This window comes from Melopsittacus undulatus, chromosome 1 (genome assembly GCF_012275295.1).
Source record: "Melopsittacus undulatus isolate bMelUnd1 chromosome 1, bMelUnd1.mat.Z, whole genome shotgun sequence".
Classification (NCBI taxonomy): domain Eukaryota; kingdom Metazoa; phylum Chordata; class Aves; order Psittaciformes; family Psittaculidae; genus Melopsittacus; species Melopsittacus undulatus.
In genome coordinates, this window is record NC_047527.1 from 17,458,694 (window position 1) to 17,471,476 (window position 12,783).

A 12,783-nucleotide genomic window follows, 5' to 3' on the forward strand; every position below is an offset into this window, starting at 1 on the left:
TCCACATTTGTCAAAAAAAAAAAAGTGCTGACTGCTGTGACCTTCTGAAAGAGACTGTGTAGAATACTAACCAGTGTGTCTGATAGGATCCCTGAACCACTCTAGTGAAAACTCGGGCTGAAAATCAAGATGTTTTATAAATCATCTCTTTTCTCCAAAAATCAAATCAAAAGACGTTTGTAAAAAAGTTCATAACTATCCTGAACATAATTCTGCATTAAAAAAAAATGTTAAGGTATTTTTGACAGCCATGGAATCCATTTATCCCCATGCACAGTAACAGTGGCCAGGATATCCTTGAATCTAGTTCCAGCCACCCTGCCATGGGTAGGGACACCACACACTAGACCATATCACCCAAGGCTTCATCCAACATGGCCTTGAACACTGCCAGGAATGGAGCATTCACAACCTCCCTGGGCAACCCATTCCAGTGCCTCACCACCTTAACAGTAAAGAATTTCTTCCTTATATTCAGTCTAAACCTCTGCTGTTTAAGTTATAACCCATTACCCCTTGTCCTATCACTACACTCCCTAATGAATAGTCCCTCACCAGCATCCCTGTAGGCCCCCTTCAGATACTGGAAGGCTGCTATGAGGTCTCCACGAAGCCTTCTCTTCTCCAGGCTGAACAGCCCCAACTTTCTCAGCCTGTCTTCATATGGGAGGTGCTTCATTCCCCTCATCATCCTCATGGCCTTCCTCTGGACTTGTTCTAACAGTTTCATGTCCTTTTTATGTTGAGGACACCAGAACTGCACACAATACTCCCAGTGAGATCTCACAAGAGCAGAGTAGAGGGGCAGGATCACCTCCTTTGACATGCTGGTCACGCTTCTTTTGAAGCAGCCCAGAATATGGTTGGCTCTCTGGGCTGCAAGCATACACTGCTGGCTCATGTTCATTTTCTCATTGACTAATACTCCCAAGTCCTTCTCTGCAGGGCTGCACTGAATTTACTTTTTGCCAAACCTGTAGCTGTGCCTGGGATTGCTCCGACCCAGGTGTAGGACCTTGCACTTGGCATGGTTAAACTTCATGAGGTTGGCATCAGCCCACCTCACAAGCGTGTCAAGGTCACTCTGAATGGCAATAATAGATACTTCACTTGCTTAAAGTCCCACCATGGAAAGTCTTCAGTAATAATGTTGTTTGGTCAATTTAATTATTAGCTGAGATTACAGATTATTTTCATGCCAGCTGTATGAATCCCACTGAAGTGGAAATGTAAGATTAAAAAATATAGAAAAACTTTTAACACAGTTTCTTTTCAAAATCAATCTGCCATCTAAAGAAACCACACAGGCAAAAATAAGCAGTCCTCCTTAATATCAGCCAGCTTGCTTAGAAAGAAATTCTAGCAACTCTGATATTCAATGAATACTATTTTTTAAATGCATTCCTCTGGAAAAAAAAACCTCATATTCATGTTAATACAATTCTGTTATTCTGTTCTGTTATACAACATATTGTGAGGAAGGAGTATAACACAATTCTGCACTGTAATGTAAGAAGAATGTAATGTAAGAAGAATAAATGTGGGCCAATATTCAAAAACTAAAATTAATTATGCCTTTCAAGTTTAGACTGAACGTGAGTTTATCATCTTTTCTAAAATGTAAAGCAGTGAAGCACAATGTTTGCTTGTTTTAATGGTTCTTCCAATGAAAATGTGGTCAAAAATTCTATTTTGAAGAAAACACTTTATGTTCAATGATAGCTATACTGGACACAACGCTGGAAATGAGAAAAAGGAATTATGCATGTGGCTATGGTTTGGTTAGATAGTAAAGACAAATCAGAGTCCATCTGCTCTAAAGTGTATCTATCTGTGAGGTGTAAAGATGCTTTAGATTGCACCAGCATTGGTCTAGCACTGGAATACACAAGTTGACAAAGCAAGTGCAAGGCTGTTTGTATCCAGTTAGTGTATCCTAATAGCAGACGGGAAAGCCATTCTTAAAATAAGATTTAAGTTGTTAGTTGCCTCCACAATGTCCAGTTAATCTGATCATAAAGCTTTAACCTTAAATATTCTAAACTGGAATACCCAAGCACACAGCTTTCAAATGCAAAAGGAGAAATAAAATACTCATAAAGTGCAAGGACTCATATTACTATCAACCTTCACAATAAAGCCCAAGGAATGGGCTAATGCCCAAAAAATAGCTGAAATGAAGTGGCCTTAAACATATTTTCTCAATCTTTGACTTTTCTGCCATGCTTCTCACAGTGAAGAACTATCACTGCAAATAGAGCTTTCAAACTAAGTACCTGAGGTAAAGTGGATTAATATTGCTGTTTAAACAGAGGTTAATTAATTCTGATCAGGATTAATTGGTCTCTCCCCTTCTCTCTCTTTGAAAATAATTTTTGTGATAAGAACATGACACCTATTAATCCATATTAAACCCCTTAAATATAGAAATAGTGAAGGGGGAAGCCAGAGGAGGAGTTCAAGATTATAATTGTGAGAAAAAATGAACTAAAATAAAGTCAAATTCTACTTTGTGCTGATCTATTGATTTATTTGGCAATTTTATAAGGAAGCGTGCATGGAAACTTGACTAATGGCCATAAAAGCATATATATTTGTCTAGACAATGGTCCAGTCTTGCAGGGCATTGTTTAAAAGGGCATTATTGCTATCAATAGTGACTCACTTCAAAAGAAGTTGAAGTTACTGGGCAGTTAAGGAAGGATTTATGTATTTAATTGGAGTACACTTGCCTAGACTCAGATGACTGAGACAGGGCATTCCCTTTCACATTTAAAACAAAAGTTCTTTGAAACCTATCTAGTCTGGCAGACCTATCAATAATGAGGCTGATAAAAGAGAAGAATTTTGGCAGTCGTGCTGTAACTGTGTAGTGCAAGTGTCTTGAAATAACATATTTGATGGCAAGCAGATAGACAGATAGATAGAATTGGCCAGAACATATAATATAAATCAAAAATTGCAAAATCAAAGCCAGAATGAAAAAAAGGGGGAATAAACCTCTGTTGTGGTTTAAACCAAGTCCGCACAGCTCGTTACTCACTCCCCCCCTTGCTCGCCCAACTCCCAGAGAGTTAGGGAGGAGATTCCAAAGAATGTAGCCCCCATGGGTTGAGATAAGCACAGTTTAATATCTAAGGCATAACACAAATCACTACTGCTACTACTACTACAAACAATAATGATAATGCCAATAACAAGTGAAGAGAATACAACATCTCACCAGCCACCGACCCATAACTCACCCCACCCTGCCCGCCCGAGCACTGACCGATACCTCCTTCATCCCCCCAGAGCTCCAACCCTTCCGGGCAACTCTCCCGGTTACATCCTGGGTATGACGGGCTATGGTATGGAATACCTCTTTGGCTAGCCTGGGTCAGGTGTCCTGTCTCTCCTTCCTCCCGGCCTCCCCTCCTCCCTGGCAGAGCATGAGCTCAGAAAAGGCCTTGGACAAACCAAACATTTGAGCAGTAACTCAAAACATGCTTGCTATCCTCAACCGTTCTCAGCCCGAAAGTCAAAACACAGCACTGCACCAGCTACCAAGAAGGAGAAAAAATGACTGCTACTGCTCAAACCAGGACAAACAAAACAGAACAAAACCCAAACCAACACCTCCCACCCCCAACAACAACAAAAAAACAACTACAAAAAATTGTTATCATTCTTTAAATTGAGTTGTTCCTATATATACACATGTGACTTGACCAGTTATGGTAAATAACAATGCCAGGGAAAATCAGCACAACTCTATGCATTTGAATATTTAGACCAGTGTTAATTGCCTTTTTTCTATGCATAGCATGTTATATATTTTTCATATCTATTTATACAATACTTTGAAAATTGTTCCTGTCCAAAACTGTGGTGAAGAAAAAAAACCCCACAACCTCTCCACCTCCTCTTCCCTCCCCGCATCCCAAATACTTAAAAAAAAAGACACAAACAACTTTAGGAAAGAAACTATGAAAATAAATGTCAAGTAGTTTTTATTTTACACCTTTTTTTCTTTAATTCCATTAATTAATGCCATAAATAGTGGTCAAGAAACACTTGAATCTGATTAACAGTATGCTGTGTTGCTTATGCTTATGCAACCTGCTATTTCTCAAACCCTGATACTTGCTTCTACTTAGAACTATTTGAATCACCTTTTCTGGGAAAAAACAGTTTGACACTTCAGGCTTACAAAAAGAGTGAATGCCTTAAAAAAAGGTAATTCACAGATGTTTTTCTTAGTGAAAAACACATAATTCTATTTAGTAATACATACATATAAATATATAGGTATATGCATAAAATTATTATATATATAAAAATATATATAATTAGCTATATAAATATATAGATAAAAATAGATTCTTGGGCATACCCATGTTATCTAGTTTCTTTTTAATGTTAAATAAGCAACAACTAAAATTCTGTCTAAAAAATAGAACGAGGCATGATAAAAATCCAAAAACTGTTTAAAAACTTTTTTAATGTTCTGTTGACTAAAATTGTTAGAATCCATTATTATAATTTAGTTTACAAAAAGTTCAGTTATTTTAAAAACATTATTTCCATGTCTTCTGTGCAATGGAGTGCTGACGCTCAGTATGCATGGGTGGCTCCCCAGGTACCAGGCACTGAGACCTCAGGGGTCTAGCTGCCAGGGTTCCTCCCATCACTCCAGCCAGGAGCAGGCAGCTGGGAGCACTAGGGAGCCCCAGTCCTATGCTTCAAGCATCTCCTTGGAGATGGGAACGTGATGAGGCAATAAAATATTAAAAAAAAAAAACAAAATAAAACCAAAGAACTCCCCACCAACTTTTTTGCAAACTATTGTTATGAAATAGAACTTTCTTTAACATCAGAGATATGCAGAGTAAGGGATGACAGATATCCTAGATATTTGCCCAAAGACATCAAGAAACTCTACAGAAGTGGGACACAGATGTGCTGCCTGAGGCTGTAAGGCCTTTTGTTTGTCAAAATGAGAACAGTTCCACATTCAGTATGCTCAAATGTGTTGCCCAGTCAGCATGTGAACAAGAGAAAAGTATTAGGAACCCTTAGAAATCTTCCTAAGTTATATGCTCAGAGCCTAATTAAGCAGAAATCTATAGAATGACGATAATATACATATATATATATATATATATATATATATTCCAAATCTTATTTCTTTTTGTTCTAAAGAGAAGAATGAGCAGTACTACTCACTAGAGCAAACATGACACAGAATGGATTTAGGGTATCTACTGAGTAGTTGACACTTACAGAATCTTGAGGCATATGTAAGTTCAATGTGCAAAATATTAGTTTTGTATACATCCCTGTTGTAAGTAGACTTCATTCCCCTAGTCTGTGTTCTCTTAATGGCATAAAGAATTAGAATAAAAAGCTCATGCCACTAAACCAATCCAAAGCCTACAATCTTTTCCCAGTATCATATTACTATTATTATAAACTATTATTAAAAGAATTTGATTTGGTATTTTGCAAACATACAGATTTCATTAGTGGAGAAAAGTAGGGAAAAATTTCTTAACTGTTCATAGCATGTTAATGTATGCCCTTGGTAGAGAGCCTAATTACATTTTAATCTTTTGATGATGGAATCCACTGATAGTTACTCAAGAAGTGTTTTTAATTTCATATCCAATTAGTGAACTTCCTCTTAAATATATCTCATTATTAAATCTTTTGTCATGTACATCATCACGTAAGAATATTTAGTTTATTATAGGTTGTGGGAATTCATTTAGTGGCTTTGTTAGTTGTTTGTGCACAGAGCAGGTCATGTAGTGTGCTAACAAAAATATAATATTATGCTATTTTGTAACAAATCTTCTATTTTTAAGAGCTTTAAACCAGAAATAGCTCTTTAACCCCAGTTAAAATAATTGAAAACTATGTAATTATATTCCCATGTATTTCTTTCAAATTGTAGTGATTCTGCACTACAAAACATTAGTATTTGACTGTGTAAAGGATGACATTTAAAATTAAATTTTATTCTTTTAATTGGCTTAATTTTTCATTTGGTAAGATGAATTCCTGTCACTTAATTACTTTAAGTGCACCAGCTGCAAAAAAACTTGACTTTTCCAGAGGGCTCAAGAACTAATCCAGACAGATAAACTGCTTGGGAAAAAGTAAGAAATAAACCTCTCTTTATATTTAGTTTTGGTGATTTTATTTTCAATGGCAAATGACACACAAACAAAAACAATTTTTCTTTAAAGTACTACAATGTAATTATGTTCTTAAATTGTATATACAGAATATTGCTTCAGTTGAATGGAATTTAGCTTTTAGCTTTTAAATAATAACTTATTGTGCATAAACTGCTAAAAAATCACATAAATCCACTCCTCGTGTATTTCCAAATGATTCATTTCAGAGTGGAAAATTAACCAAATACCCTACAGTCATCCTTGTTTTCTATAGCCACACTGTACCAGTGGTGTAAACTGCTTCCTGAAGTTCTCTTACCCGGCTAGTTTTGAACACAATACCTCTGCACCTTTTCCCTTTTCAGTTGCTCAGACAGGCGCTCTAAAAAAAACTGCGTCTGTCTGAAGCTGGTACAGTACCCAAAAAGGGGATAGAAAGCTGTAGCCAAGATCATGGGAAACAAGTGCTCTGTGTTCTATGAAAAGGCACAGCATTTTCAATCATTGAAAATTGTTAAATTGATTGTTAGGAGTGTAAGGTTACTTAGAAAGAATATATAATTTCAAAGGCAAGATAATTTTTCTTCCCAGTTTTCATGACAGATAGGAAATTTTAGCTATCTGACAGTAACATCATTTACCTGACTGTGTAATTAATCACAGCTAAATTACAAGACAAAGTAATATCCTACAGCTCTGCTTCTAGAATGAGCACTTGGACTACAGCCCAACTGCAGAGAAAATATACCCATGATGTTACCTGATCTCCTGGTATCTTGATCATCCTTTCTAAGGTGTGCATCTCAGTACACCATGGCTCCTACTCTGATCGTGCAGTTAATTTCCTTTGAAAATTAATCTGGATATGCAGACCAGGTAGGGAATAATTCTGTCTACTCCTAACCTGCATGCATATGAAATCACTTCTAAGATAAACAGTCCCAGTACATATTAAAGCATTACTCTTGTAATGTAGGTGCTTCTTTCCTTCATCCTCTCTCGCTTTTAGCAATATAAGTTCAATTGTAATTTTCTCTTTTTCTTTCTATCAATGATAAATGAAAATTCAAGTGCATACTTTCATGGCTTTCAGACAAATAATACTAAATAGGGGCAAGGCGAAGCATCCTTGGGAGTGAGATAGTTTGTAGACAAATTTCCCTTGGACTAATCTTCTATATAGCCTATTGGACAAACACCAGTGATATCTTGGTTCTGAACCGGTATGGCACATGTGCAAAATAATACCACACACCCCATGTGGCATGAGGAGATAGAGGCCTGCTAGCAGCATCTTATTTCATATGAACCATGTAAATATCCAGATGACATGATTATCTAATCTGTGTTTAGGACAAAGCATCAAGCTACATATTATGCCTATGTATATGGGCACACATGATACAGTATCCTGTCAGTGGAAGTATGTATACTTATAGTAAAAGATCCTGAACTAATGACTAGACAGTATTTTACATGTCTTATTCTGAATGTTCTGTTTTACCCCAGAGCGCTGTATGTCAAAGCCTAGTTAAGTAATTCCTGTATGTATTAAACTATTAGTATTCTATTTGTTTATAAAGCACTTTGTGATGTACTGGTATAAAATGTAAGATATTATCAGGTGTCTAGACAGACTCTTTCCTCATAACTTTAATAACACTTAAGTGGTTGAGAGTTCCTAGCCTAAAATAAACTGAGAAAACAGAACCCTGAGGAAGCCTTTGACATAGATTCAAACAAGTGGCAAAACTGGAGGAACCTGACTCCAGAATTCATTCACGCATAATGTGTAAGTTATACATGTTCCTTATAAGTTCTTGTAAACTAGAAATTGTGTCACTCGATAATGTTAAAAAACAAAACCAACCTCGTTGTCACCACACTTAGTCTGATACATGGTTCTGATACAGAGTGAACAGTTACAGTGCGAAGTCAGCTGTGAATGAAGAAAACTGAGGTAAAGGACTCACCAGTACAGGCTCTATCTCCTACTCTCCTTGCTAGCAATGGTCTCTGAGGTTACATCAATATCCTTAAATGCAACTAATTCAGGATGCAGGGTCCACTCCTAGGCTAGGAGTCATGTTCATATTGCCTGGGATTACCCCCTCATTTAGCAAATCAATGCACTCACACTTCACTGAAGTAACTCCCATGTGGTGACTCTGCAGTCCTGAGACATCAGTGTCATCTTCTGTGCTTTTTTATTTCAAAATAATAATAAAGTGAGGTTGTGCTGTTGTTGACCATAATGATGTTTCTTGTGCAATTAAAATAAGAGCATAAATTACATATTGTGCAAGTCCTGTCACCTTATGAGAAAGTTGTAAGACAAAAAGTCTTCTGAGACAGTGATGACTACATAGGGCACCAAAAGGAAAAACAAACCCAAAACAAAAAAAAAAAAAAACACAATGCCACTATGTCTATGCTGCATATTGGAAGGGCAATGGAAGAGTTTTCTTGAAGAATCTCCAGAAAAAAAATAAATGTAGGAAGAATTTAGCCAAAAAGAAAGCCCAATAGTAAAAGAGTAAGTAACCGATTAGAAGCTTAACAACCAATAAGCTACATTATTTGGCAGAGGAGACATACTTTCAAATATACCTAAACTGGAAAAACAAGGACTGGTCTCAAACATGCTCTCTAAAATATCAGTGAAATAAGACTGGTTAGAACTCACATAATTCTGTTCTGAGTTACAAGAGAAAACTATACTGCAGGCAGTGCATGCTCCTCTTCTCAGTTAGAGATGCTAGTGACACAGCTGTGAGAGTCATAAGCACACATTGTGTATTTTCTCTGGTAATTAGATATTGCGAGGAAATTCAGGTCTATTACAGATATATAGCAGATCCTGCTACAGCTCCTAAAATACAACTGGCAGATAAAGAAGTGGCTTCAACAGAATTTGAATATGAATTTTTGCCACATTACCCCTCTGATAATGTCTTAGCTTGCCATTTCCCAGTGGGAAAATAAAAGTAATTGTGGAATGAGTATTACTCGTGGTAGGAAGTTTTTTAAGATATAATTCCTTGCCTTCCTATTATACTGATTCTAAACCACTTAAGGATAGCCAATGCCAAATGAGGTGAAACAGTATTTCAGGATTTTTTAGTATGAAAGTAACAATCCAATCCAGGATCATGCACAACGGTAATAATTATAAAATAAGAAAAAATGTGGGGTTTTTTTGTTAGTTTGTTGGTTTTGTTTATTTATTTATTTTTTTGCTTATAACTCTTTCTCTAATCTTATAAATACACAGACTTCTTTAAAGTATGGATATGTACATATATATTTAGTTTTGAGCCATGACCACTCCTTTTCATACCAACATTAAGATCACTCAAGTATCACTTACATTAGCTCTGTGAAAGACTTGTTTGGATATTTTAACTATTGTGTTTTTCTCCCACATGCTGAGATAATCTCTTATGAATCACAGTGTGTCTTCCTGACTCCCCTTCATGTTCTTCTCATCTTCATTCTTTTGAGAAAATTCTACGAGAACAGCCGGTCCCACAGTATTATCAGTAAAAGGATTCTGAAACCACTACTCTTGTGCAGAGTGGTGTCAGGCACAAAGGCTAAAAAGAGGGAGGGAAAGTGCATGCAAAATGGAATGGGGTTTGTAAGGAAGTATTGTATTTAAAAAGCAATAGTTAGAAACTAGTATAGATTATTCAGAAGATGTATGCAGTATACCTCTTTGCCTTTGATACTGTCTACCTACAAAGAAGACTTTTAATACGCAGGTCTTGCTTTCCCTGCAATACAGTTGAGAATGAATGAGAAGATAGTATCTGAGCAAACTGACATCCAGTATGCACTCTACAAACAGCTATAGCTCATAGGAAATTACATGGAATCTGAAGCTTGTTTATATAGATCTCTTGCTTTACTGATTAATGCTTCATATAAAAAAAACCTGCTGTACCAATGTCCAAAGATCTCAGAATTGTAGCTGCTCATATCAGAACCTAAAATTAGAAAGAAATTAGGCAATTAAGTATCTATTTTTTTTGCTTCACTGATATTCTGAAACCCCACACACTATCACGTTGACAGTTATCCTAATCATAACACTATTTTTAACCAAGTTAGGTAGCTGTAACAGTGTTTTTACCACAAATTGTTCTCAGGTCTCAGTTTCACTTTTCTCTTTCATGATGTTTTATCAATTAATCTTTTCTAATTTTTCACTGCAGAGGAAAACAAACCCAGCATTTACTCTGGAAGAAGCAGTGACAGTACAGAATAGTATTGAATTACTTAAGCAGCTCCTCAGGTATTTTGAGCATCTCTCTCCTATATCTCATAAAGACCAAAATGTTTGCCTCATAACAGATTCATTCTGGTTTTGAACTATCAAGCCAACTGTGCGTTTTAGCCACATGATACATTTTAATAAAAGTTAACTAAGATATACAATGTTGTTTTAAAATACAAGATTCAGTGTGTGAAAGAATTGCAGTGATGCATATATGCGGTCCATAAAAAAGCAAAGAAATGTTAGGATAAAGAAAGGTGGGAAGGAGAAAATTAATCTATTGCTGAGTCAATGACTTTAAGGACTGTGAAAGATGACATCAGATCCACCAAAGAGGCAAAACAGAGATTGCAAGGGATTCTCAAAAAAAAAAAAAAAAGAAAGTGAATGTAAAATATCATTTAGGAGAGAAAGATAGAACCTGCAGGGTACTCTCGTACTTCTTCAGAGTCTTCAGAATCCAGAGTGGTTAAAATAGTTAACAGAAAAAGGCACTTTGCTGTGCTCCAGCTCCAGCTATCATCCTTTGTCAAGTTTAGATCATCTAGGAAAGACCATCCTATCAAGCAGACAAAATGATAATTTATGAAACACTATTGTAAAAACAGTACAAATTTTTCTGCTTCTGAAATCAAAAGCCAACAACTGAGTGACAGGGGGGAGTTCAAGTACTGGGAGAAAGAGGGAGGGAAGAGAAACAGAAATTGAGCACTGCATAATTTTGCAGTATTCTTGTCCCAGTTAGTGGAATTTGATACATCATTCATACCTAATATAATTGTTTTAAACTGAAACAGTTTCTACATGAAAAGCTTTATAATGATTTATAGGAAGGGAGAGAAATCTTACAGGCAGAGGAGAAAACACATATAAGTATTCTACTTTGAGAATGTAACCCTCAGAATTTTTTTTATGTGCAAAGAGGGGACCATACATTTCATGAGATGCCAAGGATTTATTATTAGTCTATTAAAAGTTTTAAATTAATTTACATCAGTTTGTATGATTAGTCCAGTTAAAATGGTAGTAACATTTATACTCTAAATTCTCTAGATGACTCAGAACAAACCTCATTAATAATATACTTAAAATTTGTGATATGGAAAACTTCTAGTACTGCCTTTTGTCTGCTCTTCCCAGAGGAAGCTGGGAGGAAGTAGAAACAGGGCACCTGACCCAAACTAACCAAAGAGGTAATCCATATCACATATGGGTTTATGCAGTGATAGGACAAGGGTTAATGGGTTTAAACTTAAACAGGGGAAGTTCAGATTAGATATAAGGAAGAAGTTCTTCACTGTGATGGTAGTAAGGCACTGGAACATGTTAGACCTAAAGAAGCTGTCAATGCTCCATCTCTGGCAATGTTCAAGGTCAGCTTGTACAGACCCTTGGGTGACATAGTCTAGGATGAGGTGTCCCTGTCCATGTTAGGGGTGGTTGGACCTGAATGATCTTAATGTCCTTTCCAACCAAAACCATTCTATGTGTGTTTTTTTAAATATGTACTTCAGCATAGTCACGAATCCTTTAAACATTTGAACAGTGCATTATGTTGTGCAAGGAAAAAAAAAATTGTGAAGAACTTCAACAGGACCATGTCACTGAGTTACTTGTCAGTGATACAGAAGGTGAAATTCAAAGTACATTCCTTGCACCTATGTAGGAAAAGCATGACCTCACTACTATCACTCAGGAGCAAGATTCTCAGCTGTGATTCGGAGGAAACTCCAGGAACAAACTTGCCAACAGAGTTTCAAGTTGACAAGCAGGTATTCTTTATTACGGCACCATGAGACATGGGGGATAGCTCCTCATAACGTGTGTCCCCTTATTGCTACACAAGCCGTCCTTATATAGCCCCTGGGCGTACATACATATTCATGAGGCTACGTATGGATTACATAATTTTCCAGAGTGTTTCCCTACATGCGTACAAAAATGTGGTGGTGGTCTTTGGGGGTCATTTGCTTCTTCCAGCAATCACTTCTGGCAGCCTTTGAAGCATGCACAGTAGATGTTTATACCAGCTTAATTAGTTCATTAACACCACAGACACAGCAATCACCCTGTCCTTCTACTTATCAATTAGTTTAACTGCAGCCCATCCTGGACACCTGATATTCCAAGATACTCCTTACCCTTACATTCTTACCCTTACAAAATAAATAAAAAATCAGTGATAGTGTCTCAAGAGAAGGAGAAAGAATAATTTGTTTAGGACTCTGGGCTGCGCTAAAGGAACCACGAAAAACAGCCATGGGTCATCTCTCCTCAAACATTTTTCAAAGAAATAGGAGAAGATGAGCTGATTTTTCTCCAATCTCATTATAAAAGGTG